Here is an 18349-nt window from a genome sequence, read left to right as displayed (position 1 = left end):
GTCAGCATTGACCAGGAGCGTGTGGTACCCATGGCACGTGCATCCCCTCACAGCAGCCATAGCCAGATTACTGGAACGGTACCACATAGGCGGATGTCCAGGGGTTCTTGGGGGAGCACCACTGGTCATATTGCCCCTGGCAGACGTGCCCCCAGAGGTATTACAACCTCCAGTATGTTCTGAGCTGCAATGCAGGCACAGGCACATATGGAACGGTACACCCGACAGGGACTAAGGGTGCAGAGGGCCCATTACACTGCTATCAAAGACAGCATCCGTGACCTTGCCGGTGCCATCCGGAATTACACCAAGGTCATTGATAGCCATTGGAGGGAGACATTAGATATCCTCCACAATGTGTTAAGCATGAGCCAGGACCGTGCGGGATGTATGGAAAGCCGACGCGGACGCATGCCAGCAACAGCATCAGCTGGCAGTCGTCGCGGACGGACCACGGATCACAGCCGCTTCCGTAGTGGCAGTACCAGCCCCAGCAATGCTGGGGCTGGCCAGTCCATTGACCATCCTACTAGACCACGTGCACATGGCACTGGCCAGTCCCAGCAGGAACATGGGTCCAGTCATTATACCTCTGCCTCTGATGATAGCACCCAGTCAAGGTTGGTACCCGATACTGCCCATAGCACCCTTGCCAGGCACAGGTACCGTGTCCGTGGCCAGAGACAGTGATCTGTATGGCCTAGCAGGTACAGTCTGTGGCTGTCCCACAACCGCCCATATATGGCAGCCACATGGTGGAGTTGTGTGCATGCAGACACACACACATTAACCAAACAACTAGGGCTAACACATACACACACACATTACATCAACATTGGCCCATGCTGTACTGTTGTCCCTCTCTCACACACACACACACGTCGATTGGATGGGTCAATGTCGGGCTCTGGCAAACCAACAACACACCCTGTGCATATGATGACACCTGTGCCACCTCCTGTCATCTGTCACATTGATGCAGGAATAGGCTAACATGGTTCTGATGCAGAGGGTGACATAGCAGTGTAGCAATAGTAGCAAGTTGCCAACAGGAAAGTGTACTGATATCCTTGTAGGTATATCTAAGCAGGCATTATGCATCACAGCTCTAATCGTCATTGTAGCATTGTTTACACCAGTGTTAGGTCTGAGTATGTATTGTCCACCCATGTGCCACTTGGCTGAAGTGTACAGTGTTGCCAGCTTGTGTTAGTGAGTGGACAGTACGTGTGTGATGTGTGCATTACAAATTAGCAGGTATGCATCTGTGAACATGGTGTGTGCGCACTGTCTGCATGTACGTGCATAGTGGACACATGGGATGTGCGACATACCCTGTTGTACACATTGTTAACATCTCATGGTATCTTTCGATGGCCAGTATGCATTCTACTACAGATATGTTCTAACATGGGTACACGTGTGTATGACATGGGTTGACACTATGCTGTGGGTGATACTGTTGATATCTGTCAATGATCTGCAGTCTGGTAGTATACACCACCTCAACAGCATGACTATAACCAATCATTAGATGATGTCCTGACAAATGACACACAGTTGTAGGGAACTCAGTAACAGTTGTATCCTTCCGGTACTATACTATAACAGTAACCAGTCGTATTGACCGCCATACGTTCCTGGGACCACACCTGTGTGGCATATAGCCCTCTTAGGTACATGCAAACACACTAGGGATATGTCCATCCACATCTGGAAATGCATGCATTGGCCTACACTGCATTCCCTGGATGGGACGCATATCCTACACAAGGGTATCATACAGACAGATACCTGTTGTCCAATACATGCTGTATAGTCATAAGCTGACTATGGCATAGTCACCCATATTTACTCGACATACTATCCCGATAGTACCACATAGGTGGTAGCCCTGAACATGTATGTTGGGTACCAATGTGTACAGACAGACACGTGTTATGTCATCTGTCCCTTGGTATCCACATATCCATAGGTATTGTGGGGTCCATCGGTGTTTCACATAACACATTAGGGGCCTGCATGCATATCCACAGGGCTGTTGTACACCTATAATGACTGTCCATTACTGCCAGTCGTTGTGTATGAACATGTGTAACACATACCCCAGGCAATTACCCTCGCTCACTGTACTCTATAGTACGTGTCATGGGTGTGTGTGGCACAGATGACCTTGGCCACGGATCACTACAGTGACTGGGCTTGTCGCATACACATACATGTGTGACCTATGATCTGAGAAGCAGCGGCACAATCTGTCGAAGGAAACAAATGTATTCATGTAGTATGCAGGCTTCACACCTATGTACTGATTGAGGTCACATGTACACATATTCATTTGCGACGCAGATACCTGATGTGTGCAATGCACATACTGTTTTAATCATATGTCATTCTGTAGTAAAAGCAAAACCCACACTGCATTGACCGCCTGTGGCACACACACACACTCAGCGTTTGCAGGATTCAAACCCCTACCTAACTATGTTATGATACTAGAGAGATACGCATTAACACGGTGCGCTATATGCTTTCCTGGTTGGTTTCTGTTCTCCTGATATATTTGTAGGATGCTGACATCATCAGACATTCCAAAGAGGGATGTACCTCTTTTATTGTGTTTTCCCAGTCTCCAAAAAGGCTACTCCTCTCAAAGGAAATCACACACATACACACACACACTGTCAGCGTTTACAGGATTCAAACCCCTACCTATGTTATGATACTACAGAGATATGCATTAACACAGTGCGCTATATGCTTTACTGGGTGGTTTCTGTTCACCTGATATATTTGTAGGATGCTGACATCATCAGACATTCCAAAGAGGGATGTATGTCTTTTAATGTGTTTTTCCAATCTCCAAAAAGACTATTCGTCTCAAAGGAAATCGCACACATACACACACCCCCCCCACACACACACACACTGTCAGCGCTTGCAGGATTCAAACCCCTACCTAACTATGTTATGATAGTAGAGAAATACGCATTAACACAGCATGCTATATGCTTTGCTGGGTGGTTTCTGTTCACCTGATATATTTGTAGGATGCTGACATCATCAGACATTCCAAAGAGGGATGTACGTCTTTTAATGTGTTTTCCCAGTCTCCAAAAAGGCTACTACTCTCAAAGGAGATCACACACATACACCTCCCCACTAACACACACTGTCAGCGCTTGCAGGATTCAAACCCCTACCTAACTATGTTATGATACTAGAGAGATATGCACGGCGCGCTATATGATTTACTGGGTGGTTTCTGTTCTCCTGGTATATTTGTAGGATGCTGACATTATCAGACTAGACATGGAAATGTGTGTGCACTTTTTTTATGCAATGCCAGGAATGATCCATGTGGGTCAGCAGGTATCAACAGCTTGAACAGGACCCTGTGAGTCTCACCTTGTGTGATCTATCTGTGGACGCAATGACATCCCTTCATATGTCAACACATATCTATGCACAGATTGTTGGTTTTGTGGATACGACGTGTCTGTGATGTTGATGAAGAGCTCAGGGTATACTGGTTGTAGTACATATTGTATCATGCATTGTCTGCTTAGACTTTATATTTTTATATATATATATATATATATATATATATATATATATATATATATATATATATATATATATATATATATTCTAAATGTTGTAAAAAATTTCTTTAGTGTTTTTTTAATGTGTTTTTCAATGTTTTTTAATGTATGTTCTTAAATTTTTGATCATATGACTCTTGGGCTGCAGGTCATGTGATTGTATTGGGCTCTTATTTAAAACATTGCTTGTGATTTAACCTGTATTAAGCATTGAGAAAGGTTGTGTAACCTGAAAGCTTTGCGTGTCTTATAAAGGTTTTTCTTCTCAACGGTGTGTATTATTTGGAGAACTCTTTTGATACAGCTTTTGTTTTTACCTTTGATAATGCTGCTCAACACCAGATGTATTACCCTCACATTGACCACACTCAGGAATCTCCTCAGTATGGAGAATAGCAATATCTGTGCACTAACAGACGCATGGTTCAGGCTCCCACATGCACACCAGCACTACCAGGTTATATTTCGTACCATGCTTTCTGACCACATAACTCAGAATGGCCAACACAAATTGGGGGAGTATCTATATACATCACAGATACACATACCTCCGGGTCGGTAGCACTGCACAAAGCATCACAAACCATACATATGCACCTAACATTGTGCAAATCTGCCTTTTGGTTTGTTGCCTGCTACAGACCACACTCGCAAATTCAGCAACCACACTTGTCTTTCCGGGGAACACTGGACAATATGACTGTCTCCCCAAACACCATTATATTGGGTGACATCAAATACACACACATTGACTGGGGATAGTACTCAGGCCCCAAAACCCTCGCCCAACAGTTGCTACAATTTGTAAACTGATATGCTATGGCACAACCGGTCACCACACCCACAAGAGGGGACAACATATTGGACATGATCATCACCAACATGGGGACTCTATGTTCCACACCTGCGATATACCCCTCATTGGTAAGGACAGAACATACTTTATCTCACTGGACATCCATATCCCGTCCCCACACCCATCCTGGGTAATCTTGGTGAACTTCCCAAAAGCAAATGTCACACTTCTCCATACCATGGTGGTATCCTTCAGAGACCCTGGGTCAGTGGTAAGTATGGCTAAGACTGCTGAATCCTTTACATACACATTCTATGGACACCTAGTGGACTGCATGGATCGTGCTATCCAAAATAACACCTCGACTCACTTCTCCAATGGCAGGGTACCTGTCTAGTGGACCCCGGCCATTAATACGCTATACAACAAAAGGAGGAAGCTACTACATGATAGAGCACAATCCCAGACAGGGAAGGCATCTGTGATCTGTACTAGCAGACAGCTACAATCACTCGTGTATTTGTCAGGCACGCTTCTAATGGACAATTGCACCAGACACATCAGACACTCACAAGGCCTTCTTCAGTTAATTCAGGTACCTGGCTGGACACTCACTGATATGCTGTGTGTTACTGCATACTGACTGAACATACCCTGAACCCACAGACATTGCCAACATCCTGGCAAACAGGTTCAATGCAGATGTCTCCCCCCCCAACCCCCCTAAGGAGGTACTGTCCACCCAACAGAGTATAACCTCCCTGACATCACGAATAAACAGGCGAGTGCTGCCCTCCCCACAGCGGATAACACAGCATCAATGGGACCAGACTGTCCCGGCCTGTGTCGTACACAGCCTTCATGACAGACGTAACCCTCACATTACATCACTGTTCGATATCAGGGTTACTGTAGGATTTGTACCCACGGAATGGTGTACAGCGATAGTGGTCCCGCTCCACTGAATACTGCCATAACATACCACAGACAATATTGGCCTATAAGGCTAACTAGCCTGTTCTGCAAAGCTATGGAGCGTATTGTAATGGGACTCATGCACATAGACATGAGAAACCTACAGACACTGGGTCCTACACATTACAGTATTGTTGTGGGCAGATCTTGCCTGTTGGACCTGTTTGTATTCTTTAAACAGTTACCAGGTCCATCAGTGTTGGGACGGTTGTGCACACAGCCTGCCTGGACCTTGCACAACCGTTTAACACAATACCCCACACAGCCATTATGCATAGGCTCACCGGCATCAATATCGACACATATCTCACACGATGGATTGCTACCTGGATCAGGGATAGCACCCACATGCTCAGTGTTGCAGGTGCCATGTCTGACTATGCACCAGTTGCACGTGGCATCCCACAAGGCTCAGTCCTGGGACCTCTCTTGTTCAGTATATATTTGTGTGACGTACAGGCTATCACAGGAGGGATATGGCTGCCCATGTTCACAGATGACTGCAAACTGGGTGCCATAATCAACTCTCCAGCTGGCACATGCATACTCATACAGGGTCTCACAGAGATAGGATGACTGGTGCCTGAGCCATGGCCTACGGCTACATGCCATTAGTTGCATAGTCATCCCCTTTGAGAATGACAACATGCCCACACATTACCACATAGGTAGTAATCAATTACATACGGTAGCAGTTGTTACGGGTTTGGGGACACGACCTGTTCGTACTCTCGCCTTTGATAATCACATTGCCAAAGTGGTTAGACAGTACTTCTACATAGCCCACCATATCCCACATGGTTTCACGTGTTGATCATGTGTGGTCATTGTGCCCCTATACTCATCATAGCCATGCTTGGTTACAATGCCACATTTCGGTTGTACCTTACCCAACACCTGCAGCAACTGTAATGGCCACAAATGTTACTCATCAAGCAGATGTAGGGACTCGCACAGTGCAGATACAGTAACTCCAGCTCTACTCAGTCACTTACCACCTACACAGATGTGTTGTGTGCCTGTAGTTTAAGGCAATATCTGACCCAGAATTAATGGACATGCTCCACCTCCGGATATCCAACTCCCTTGGAGCTACACACTCCAGGGACATATACCTCAGCACAGATGTTAATAGGACATGCTGGGGGGGACAGATTATTATCCAAAAGGCTTCACTCACTGCAGAGTGTAGTCCCAGTTTTGCATAAGCAGAGCCACCCACTGACCACCTACAGGTGACATCTTGACAAGTGGATGGGTGATTGTATGTGTACCCATGGGATATCTTCTGGGTCCCTGCTAGACAGAGACACAATACACTAAAAGTAAATGGGCTATCTTGTGTGACCTACTATTCACGGGCACAGTGTTCTGATTTGACTGGGTTGCAGCAGCCAAACACACTCTGGTTATGCTTGTACATGCCTTAGGGCAGATAGCCTAGTATCAACCTCTGAACCTATGAAAATGTTCATGATGCACAATGTTTATTGATGATACTGTTTGCAGGTTTTTAATCAGCTTTGCTTTCCCACTTTCTATAAACCGCTTAGGTATCTGCAGAACATATTTGATTATGACAGGTTTCCACTATATTATATATGTGTCTCTTGTCATATAAGTGTATGCACAGGGCAGATTGCTGGATAGTGAGAGGTTCCTGGGTTAACACATGCAACTGCCTGATATGTGTGGCCCACTGCTGTACTCCAACATGGCCTAAGTGTGTGAGCATGCCCAGTTCAGACTCAAGTGTTCTGTTGCCTGACATTTGTCTCATGTATTCGTGTGTGAGCATGCCCAGTGTGACCTTTCACAATTTTGCTGTCTGAGGTCCACTACATTTGTTGATGTATGTGTACAGGTCCAATACTAACATTTCTACTGTGTGTGTTGAAAGTCCGGTTCTATTCTTACTGCAGGACTCACCTTTGTGTCATAACTCGACAGGGATTATGCTGTGCCTGCAGGTTTTCCATGGAATACTTTGCATAGACTTATCAACATTTCTTCATACAGGTTAACCACTGCAGTACTGTCATGGTTTAGTGGTTAAGTACTATGACTATAGTGCACAGTATCCTGGGTTCGAGGACCATCACCGCTTATATTTTCATACTGAGCAGACCAGACTGCTTAAGGGCCAGAAGAGCAACTATGAACATGCTGGCTTTTGTTCAGCTGTGCCCTACTTAGACCCAGCTTGTCCAGCATTGCTCAATATTAACCATCATTGCTGGACATTGGCCAATATTACTCAACATTGACCACATTTGTACTAGTTGGTGTGTGCGATTTTGTTTACATATACTACATGGTGGTAAATGCTGTTTAGCACTGCTTTATATTGCTTAACACATGGCAATCATGCGTCAGGTGTTGATGCAGGGCTGCATATGTCGGATGCACATACTACACTCCCTATACATGTTTGAAAGCAGGTAGTGTCAACGTAGGCATCCCTTTTACTATATGTGCAGGTCAGAGAGAGGTATAATTTCCAGAGTTCCTATTGAGGCAGTGTATGTGCTATGTGTTGCCTCTATGCCAAGGCCAAAGCATACTGGGCACACCTCCTTCTGCCTACTGGGGCAGGCTCAGGTTGTTCCTCCTCCGAGTCACACTCTGCCTGTGATGGCCCTGGCAATGGTGGGGGGGCTGTTTGACCCGGGCCTTATGCTGGTCCTGCGGCAGCTGTTTTCGCAGGATCATATTATGTAGCATAGCACATACCATGACAATTTGGGTAAATGTAGTTGGTGAGTACTGCAAGCCTCCACCAGATGTGTCCAGGCACCGGAACCGTGACTTGAGCAGCCCAAATACACGCCCTATTACATTTCGTGTTTATGCGTGTGCCTCATTATGGCGTTCCTGTTCAGGTGTGTGTGCGTTTCTGATGGGTGTCATCAGCCACGGCTCCAGTGCATAGCCAGCATCCCCCACTAGGTGTCCATGTGGGATGTCCCCATTGGCAAATGTCTGGTACAGCTGCGTCAGATGCCAGATATGGGAATCATGGTAGCTTCCAGGGCAGCTAGCACACACATTCAGTATTATGCCCTGGGCATCACACACGACCTGGCAGTTGATGGAGGGGAAGCCCTTGCGGTTGAAGTAGACCCTACCCCACTCACCGGCTGGTGCTTTGATGCATATGTGAGTGCAGTCTATTGCACCCACTACCTCAGGGTATTCTGCTATTTGCTGGAAGAGATGCATATTGCTGGCCAATACCTCACAGGAATTGGGGAAGTATACATGATCACCGGCATGTGCTGACATGGCATCCAGGAACTGGTGCAGTACCCTGGATGCTGATGCCTGTGATATTCCCATCATATCACCAGTTGGTCTCTGGAAAGTACCTGTTGCTAATATTCTTAGGCCAACACATACTTTAGTTCCCACTGGGATGGGTTCCCCTCTGTTGGTTCTGTGTGTGAGGCGTGTCCTGCACAGCTCAACAGTTTGTTGCAAGAGGTCTCTGTCCACTCAATAGCGCTCCACTATCTCCAGCTCATGTAGCCCCTGGTAAGCTACCCTGGGCCTGTACACTCTTCTCCGTATCCTCACTGTGGGTTGTCCAGCAGCATTTGCATTATCACCACCCTCAGCATGTTGCATATGTCGCGTTATAACAGCAATGGCAGCCCCTAACATTTTTTGTCTCAGTACAGCTTTTTCAGTTTTCACTTCTATTAGCTTACTGCAGTGTTGCAGTGTCTCTTGAGAGAAACATAATGGACTGTTGTTTGCAGTGTTTTAAGGGCTGGGCTGGGCTAGTGTTCTGCCTGGGTTATTGCCTGATTCTGATTGTTTTCACCTGCTAGCTCTGCTAGTACTCCCTGGTAACTTCCCTACTATTTGGTGTGCTTCCTTTTTCCTTTCTGTTTCCTGAGGGGGGAGTACCTCACACACAAGCGCAAACACGTGCACAGCTGCTCACACTCGTGCACACATGCTTACACTGATGACAACTTGCTTATTCTTGTTAAAACGCGCGCGCACCGGCGCAAACGTGCTTACAACTGTTTAAACAGCTTTACATATGCTTACTCAAGCTTACACGCACGCACGCACACACGCTAACACGCGCACACACTGTCTTACTCTGGTTTACTGGTACGCACACGTGTGCATGCACGCTCAGCAATAAACTTTGGTATTATCCACGGCATACACCTTCCATTTCTTGACTTTACTTGGCCTACCTGTTGACACACCTCTTTCAATAATATGTAATTGTCGGCTGACACATGACACTTTGCTCCAATGAGCTTCACTCCTTTCATACATGCCCCCCTCATGATGTCACCTATCTTCTCTGTTGCTCCCCTTATCCTGCTCCTACACTCCACTGACTGTGCTCATTTCCTATGTAAACTTGCGATTCACTATCCTAACTCTCATTTGCATAGGATTGCCTACTAATGCTTGGTTACATCTCTTAGACTGAGCTTCCCCCCTTAGCAACCTCTACTCTGTGGCCATGTTGTCTTCAGCCTGCCATTCACTTGCATTGTAAATTTATTTTCGCTATAAAATCCGTTTTTGGCTTGCGCGAGCTGGAAAACTGCAGTTATCGGTTCCGAGGTCCTAGCTGTAATGAATGAACAAAAGATCTACAACACAGAAGGAACATTATGGTAAGACATAACTTCTTTTTTCTACTTTCTGTTGCTCAAGTTGTGCTAAAAGTTTCTGTGCTCTAGAGTTATCAAAGACAGTTGCTTAAAAGCAGTCATTCTAAACTCATACATATTATCAAGGTAATCCATTGTTTTCTGTTTAGCATTGTGCAGTTGCTCCTCCTCTTGCTTTGTGAGATTCCTCATGTCCTGCAATACTTCAACATTTGTCAGTCCCTGTAAAAAAAAAATATTTTAACCATATCTCCCTTTCTTTTATTTCCACCCTATTTTTAAACTCCACTTTAATTTTATCCCACTCCCTAGATATATTTTCAGAAGAAATTTCTATCTTCTCTAATAGCTCCTGAATAATTTCCACTACCCATTCCTTTCTTTCAACAGATGGGCGAGAAAGTGCCAGTGTATCATTTTTATTTCATTATCCTGTGTTTTTATTTTGGTTATTATTGGTGCATGATCTGAAATAGTCATTGGATGGATATTGAGACCTTCAGTTAAATGTATGTGTTCCTGTGAAATGTAAATTCTGTCCAGTCTAGCCCAGTTTTTGCATCTGTGAGAATAATATGCAAGTTCAGTCTGAACTCCTAGTACTGAATTCACATCTTCCATGCCAAATATTTTCATACATTTCTTTAAAAATCTACATTCTTTTGTTATATTTCCCTTCTGGGCCCTCCAGACACCTTTTCATTGTTGCAAATCAAATTCCAGTCCCCACCTATAAGTAATATTCATTGCTGAAAACTGATTATTTCTCCCAGAATTGTCTTAAGCTCCATTAAACCAGTTTTTGGTACAATATAAATACATGCCAGTGTCATCCTCCTTCCTTGCCAGTAGCCCCTTAGTACTACAAATCTACCATTAATGTATTTTTTATCTTCTTCCGTCACTATTGGAGCTCCTCTTGCAATTAATACAAGTACTGTTCCTTTGCCCCAGGTATTTCACTGAACAACCATTCTGAAAACCTTTATCAAATTCACATGTTCATGTTTCCAAGTGTTTTATCATAGCTTTTTGCACTCTACATTTTTCATATAGTTCACTACTCTTTCTCTACTCTTTTGCATTTTTCTGTGAAACAATTAACTTTAAATTAATTTAAAATTGAAATACATGCATCATATTCTTGAAAAATTATTACTCCCACCTTTTATGTATAACATCTTTTTTGTTAAATGTCTAGTTCCAGCTTTTGTGTGACATGCATGTACTTTTTGTCAGGTTAAACTTGTATACAGTTGTTTCTTGTCATCTCCATTTGAGCCTATGTCACATCATACAGAACTTTGCATTTTTGTTTCAAGGTTTTCAATAAAAGAAAAACACAAACCAAATGCCCCCTAAAACCTATTCACTTAATAATAATGCACAAATTAATGTACATCTTCAAGTTTTACCCTCCTAATAGGAACATATATTCCAAACTGACAGCCACAGATAGACTTGGGATAACCTAAAAGAAAAGTTATCCATACTGAGAGACATGGTACAGCCTGTGGTTCTATTAAGTGCTGTCTAGTTTGTGTTATATTTATAGCTCTCTCAGGTCAGAGAGAGCTTGAATGGTTTCAGAAAACATTTTCTCCTACCCATTTCTCTTTATCAGATTGTCTGCTAGAGACATGAGAACCAGACATAAAGCTGTTTAACAGAAATGTGTGCAGTTGTCTTATACTTTTCTCTAGGTTACTAGAAGTCATGTCTGGAGCTTGCACTGCTTTTTGCTGAACAGCTGGAGTACTCTTCCCAGTCAGTTTTATTTCCTCACCTTTTGTAGCCAGTGTTCTTTCTTGTCCTCTGTATTTCTTTTTTTTCCTGGCATTTAGGCAGTGCACTTACTAGCCAGTTAATAAAATTTACCCAGAAATGTAAGTCCACTGGCTTTTTATGCTGAGTTTCTGTTTTCACACTGGGAGAGCTAGAATTAAGCTGCTACTCAGTGTGCAGCCATCTTGGAAGTCCCATTTGGTGTCGGACCTTTTTGATGGGTATTTGGACATAATGAAATTCTAGTACATTTTGATGTGAATCTGTTCTGAATGTAGACTGGTACACCTCTACCTTTTTCCCCTCCTGTTCAGTAGCTGGTCTAAATGTGTGGAAGGCATTATAGCCCTGCACAGCTGGAGTGCTCTTCATTTTTTTAAACCATGTCTCCATCACTACAGAGGTGTCAAATGTCTTCCATGGTGAGAAGGGCTTGCAGGAGTTGTTTCTTGTTCAGGTTCCTAGCATTGATCAGTAACACCTTTAATATTTCCCTTTACTTGTTTCATTATGTTGGTAGGTTTACCAGGTTAGCATTGTCTAAAAAGGCACTGGATGGATGGACAATGTTTTTGCCAATAATCATAACCCCAGAGGGGACAGACATAGGCCATCTTTGGTGAAGCAGCATGGTTTGTCAATCATGTCCTTCCAGGCTGACAAATGTTTGACCCCCTTTGAACGACACCAAAAACTGATCCAATTACTGAAGTCAGTTATTTTTGCAAATATCACGGCATCATCCTTGGTGAGGATAGAATGCTGCTCAGTGCTAGGCTCATACCTGCCTTGGACACGCAGTCTGAGAGCTACATCACATCTCTCTTCATATAATCCAGGGAGGTACTCCTCAAGTCATCAACACCGTTATGATCTATGACAGAGGCATACTGGTACTTGAGGGCATGTGTGATTTGACAGATCCTGGCACATGATAAGCAGCTAACAATCACTCTTTCCTTGCTTAGCCTGATAAGAGGCACATCTGTATATCTTACAATGGAGTCACCTTTAGCAAGAATGATTGGTTGGGTCAATGCCCAATTTACTGTCTCAGCATCTATGACTTTTTGGGACTCCTTGTGCTATATGAGGAAGTAGGTTTAATATGTTGAGTGTGCTTTGTGCCTGTGTTGTGTTTTGGAGACCTTTGAGGTTTAGGGATGTTAATCTTTAGAACATCAGAATGTGATGAGATTATGTTTATTGTGTTGGAGTGCTGTGTGTTGTACTGCAGAAGATTTTGTTTCTCGAGTTTACTGTCTGTGAGATTTTTGCCTACAAGGATATTCTATATATGTACATCTCACACACTGACATATGCTGTTTGAGTAATAGATGATCATCAGACATGAGACATTTCTTATACTGTCTCAAGATACCCATCTCAGTCAAGCTTGTAGGGAAGTTGTGGGGAAGTGCTGGTCCATGATACTGAGAGGAATGACTCTGGGGACAGGGTAACTATAACTGGAGTTTGGTTTTTGAACAATGTTTGGGTGGACTTGCTACTGAATATTTAAATTTTAATATAAAACAACTAGTCTGGAAATCCTCTGCTAGTGGCAAGTACCAGTAAACTAATTATAGTAAAGAAATCACTAATTTGATACTAAATTCAGTGCAAACTGTATCAGTACACACAATGTTAAGCAATTTCATCACAGGTCTTTTAACCTGGTGAGTAGTTTAGGGGGAGGGACTTTGCAAAATGGTACTTATGTGCTTATTTTTAATGGCCAATAATCAGGGAGAGGGAAGGAATTATCATAAGGGTCAGGCAACAACAAATACACTGGGTTTAAGAACACAACTAGAATTGGGTAGGTGGGATGGAAAAACAGTCAAACCGTTAGCTGTGAGATGGCTTGCCTGGAACTGCCCCAATGCAAAGTAAAGACAAGTCCTAAACTAGCCTGACATACACTCAGTACACAAGAATGATACTAATCTTGAATAACAGTCAGGTCACTTAAAACAGCAAAAATGCAGTACAACTATGTACCGGAATCACTAATATAGGCTTAAAGACATTGGCTAAAGTGGATATAAACTGTTAAAATGATTTAAAATCCGATCAAGAAATGAAAACATTTGTTGGTGGGTCTTGATGCAGAGAAGTCATTTGACAGTGTAAACTGGGATTTTTTTGAGTAGGGGATTGGAAGCATTTGCATTCCCTGATAAAAGAATAAGGTTAATTAGAAGGATCTATGAGGGATTGGAAGCAATAATTTAAGTGGGAGGGTTCCTCTCAGATACGTTGTATTTGAACACAGAAACCAGGCAGGGATGTCCATTTTCCCATTTTTATTTGCTTCATATTTAGAGCCATTGGCAAAGAAAATAAGGGCCTTAGAAATACAAGGATATAATTGGTATGGTAATGAAGAAAAGTTGGCATTCTTTGCAGATATTATTTTGTACCTGATAAATCCAGAAAAGGACATCTCAGTATTATGGAACACTTTGAGACAGTTTCTAGTATTTTCAGGATATAAAATTAATGAAGATAAAACAAAGGCTATAGCTGTAAATTATGTACCCACTCATGACTTGGTTCATCAGTAACCATATGTATGAGGACATAAGATTAAGTGTTTAGGAGTAGAAATTTAAAAAAGTCTTCTGTTATGGCAGCTAAGGATATGTGGGAAGAGACTAAACAAAACGATAATACAAAAATTGAGAAACTGGACACCCTTATTTATGGATAGTAAGATACAAGCAGTGAAAATGTTTTCAGTCCTTTAGCCTTTTATATGGGCCAGGCATATTTTTATCAACCCAATGATAAGTTGTGGACAACAATTAATAAAGAATTGAAGGACTCTATCTGTGAGGGGAAAAAGGCAAGAGTTAAGTGGGATAGGTTGATCCTTCCAATAGAACATAATGGTTTAGGTTTATCTTATTTTGAAGGGATATTTCAGAACTGCACATGTAAGGCTCATATACATAACACAAGCAGAAGACTATAATTCAAAGTAGAAGAAAGGGATGATGATGAAGCAAAGAGAAAGTTCAATAAATATTGGGATTTTGAATATAGTTATTTAATGAGCATAATAATTATGCAGAATATTATATTCTTAAAATAGAAGAAAGTATTTTATGAACTAAGCCAAATCAAGAATGGTTAAATGGAGATTTTGCCAATAAACATGACTTGAAGTAGGAGTGCAGAAAATAGGAAAGAGAGGGCTAGAATTTACTGGAGAAGCCTGGCAAAGGAACCAAGATATTGGGGGCAAATAACTCAAGCAAGAAAGGTAATAGAGTGGGGATGAGGCCAAGAAGACATTTTGGATTACAGGCTAGAGGTTGCCTTCCCTATCGGGGCTTGATCTTAGAATACAGGCAAAGAGAGAGGAATATGAATATTTTAAGTGAAAGACCTACTCTGGCACAGTTTTTAGTTGAATCTAAAACTGATGCAGATGTTACAAATGGATAACTAGTAGTGCTTAAACCAATATTGCATGATAACTATGAGAATCAGTCAGAGGAGGTTAGAAAAGATTGGGAAGAGAAATTGGAAAAGCAATTTTCAAGAAAACAATGGGAAATTATATGTATGGCTTCCAAGTATGCAACCAAGTCCAGAAGGTTTGGGATCTTTGTTGGAATTTTTTGCACAGATATTTTTATGCCCCAAGAAGACTTCTAAAAATGTTTCCTCAGGTAGACACAAATGTTAGAGGTGTGATGGAGAAGTAAGAGGTAACTGTGAGTGTATGTTTTGGGAGTGTAATGAGTTGGCAGATTTTAAAAAATCCTTAGAGTTCTCTTTCAGAAATATTGGGTGACCAAATAGAGTAAGTAAGGACATGATACTTTTCAGCTGAAATACAGGATCTGAATTGCTAGACATAGTAAGGCCTTATTAAGTTTAATTCTTTGGTCTGCCCAAATATTATTTACTAGAAAATGGAAATCAAAGTCCACACCAATTGTATTTGAGGTATTGAATATTATAAAAAAGATGAAAGAACTGGAAGAGGGGTTTTTAGAAAAGGGAAGGAGCAAATTACACAGAGGTAATTGGAAATTTTGGGAACAATGAATGCATAATAATGTTCAGGAGGAAGAATGAGGTTTTAAGGGAAGGCAGGAATTTAGCAATTTTGTGTAATGTAGGACTGATGGCATCAGAGTATTTATCTGATGTATATTGTAGTTAAATGGAAAAATGTAAAAAAATTATTTCTTTTCTGTTAATGCATGTTTGCGTTTGTTTTAAGTGGTAATGTATCAAGGTTGTTTAAAAAGATATTACAATACTTATCTGTCTTTCTTTATCCTGTAGAAGTATTATAACGCCACTTATACTAAGGGCTGTTTATTCTTGTCTTATCTTTGTTCCCCTCCTATATGTGAAAAACAGCCTGCATGTTCGCTCTGAAGACATTAACTTTTAGCCTTAAGAAAAAGTGCACTAGCTATTTTTAAATACAACTAAATTATACACTGTTCTGGTAAATGCATTGAAGCATTTAGTTATCAGGAAAGCCTGCTATCTCTTATTAATTTCCAATAATTTCAAACGTTTGTTTGTACTGAGTTGCTTGCCCTTGTACCTTTTATAATTTGGGTTCCTATTACATGATCGAAGTTTTGAAACACGACAGTATCGAACTTGTCTGTTCGAAGTGTCAAAACTTCAATCACGGGGGGGTGGGAATAAAAGGTGCAAAAGTAAACAAATATTCCCTTTCCACACTATAGTGTGGTGTCTGAGTTGGTATATTTAAAGAGCTGGGGTTGTGGGGGGCACAGCAGTTTACTGTTGCATCTTTTTTTTTTTTTTTTTTCTGTGTTTGAACTTCAGCAAGTTTGACTGTATGGTTTCGACCATATAGGGTTCAAACTTGTTGAAGTTCGATAACATAATAGGAACCCTTGTAATTTTATATTTCTCTCAGTAAACAATGTCCAGGCCTCTCAATTCATTGCCATCACCTTTACCCTGTTTGTTTCCATAACAACCTATTGATTGAAACGTACTTTTGCCCAGCCTTTTTTTCTCTGTTTACATTATGCCTATATTTCTTTTATTCATAAAACTAAACAAGAAAAAAAACTTCTACTTTAGTATCTTTGTCTTGTACATCAATCACTGAAAATGCCTTACTGTATAACATGCAATTTATATCATAAAATGTTTATACAAATACTGTTAAGAACACCAGTTAATTTTCCCCTTTTCTGTTTTTTCTCTGTTTTTAACTCGTGTCCTTTCAATCATTAATGTTCATTTCATCTTTTCAAATGCTAATGACATGAAGTGGGGCATATGCCTTTCTTTCCCCAACAAGTTTAACAAAATCAGCAAAAGTCCAATATTTCTTATCCACTTTTTTTTATAAAGCCATATTTCACAAATGATTGTTGCTTTATAGTCTCAAATGTATTCAGTATTTTCAGTGTTGCTGGCCTTCATCCTTCTCTCCATCTCTCAACCCCAGACTCCAGTTCAAGTCTACTCCTGTGCTTTTTTTGTCTCTCAAACATTTTCCTTTGGAACATTGGAAAAGGTTTCTATGAACCTTACCATCAGAGGAATGAGAAGCAGAGTCCCTTCTGTTTGATGGCTCGCCCCTTGTTGGACACACTTTTGTATTTCCCCCTCAGCCTGTTCTCCATCAAAAAATGACTTTAATCTTCCAGAAAAAATATCTTGAAGACAGCTGGCTGTAGCACTTGAATCTCATATTTGTCTTTTGATATTCATTGCTGGAATAAATTTGCTTCTCTTCTGCCTGGAGTACAGTAAATAATACTTTTCCATAAATGCTCCACAGTCTCCAATGTTTAATACTGTTCCTTTCTTCCACAGTTTTGTCAGTATAATATTTTCCTGCTTGTATGATTGAATCTTTACTAATATAGATCTTGTCTGCTTTCTCATGGGCATGTTTGGCACATAAACAAGATATGCCTTTTCAGTTAACAAATCCTGCTGTGGAGTACCAGTCCAGTTACTTATTTATACTTTCATAAAATTGTCTGTTCCTTCCAGTTTCTCTGGTACAGCAGGAAATTTCAGGTTTTCACTGCATGCTCTGCCCTCTAACTCTACTGTTTTTAAACAGCTCTTCTTGAGCTGTCTCATACTCAGCCAGATATTTTTTCATGTTGACCTTTGTTTTTGCAGTTTTGCCAGTTGATCTGAATAGCTTTTTAAAGTTTTTTCTATTTTTCCAGCCTTTTTTATTTTAATTAGTTCTGAGCGCATTTGATTTTTTTCCTCTAAGTTACTGGAAGCCATTTGTTGTACCAAAACTGGGAGTTTGAACTTTTTGCTTTACAGATGCAGAATTCTTTACAGTTAGTGTTTTCACTTCACCTTTTCTAATTTATTTTATTTCATGCTATCAACATTTCTTCTTTGCTGGCATCCAGTCAGTGTGCTTACTAGCCAGTAACTGAATTTTACTAAATCAGGCAGACTTGCTGGTCCTTATCTATCAGTTTCTTTTTTCACACTATGAGAGCTAAATTAAGTTGTTGATCAGTATGCAGCCATCTTAGGAAAAGTG

Source organism: Protopterus annectens, chromosome 4.part0, assembly GCF_019279795.1.
Source record: "Protopterus annectens isolate FY-2018-M chromosome 4.part0, PAN1.0, whole genome shotgun sequence".
NCBI lineage: Eukaryota > Metazoa > Chordata > Ceratodontiformes > Protopteridae > Protopterus > Protopterus annectens.
Note: the sequence above shows the minus strand (reverse complement) of the source record.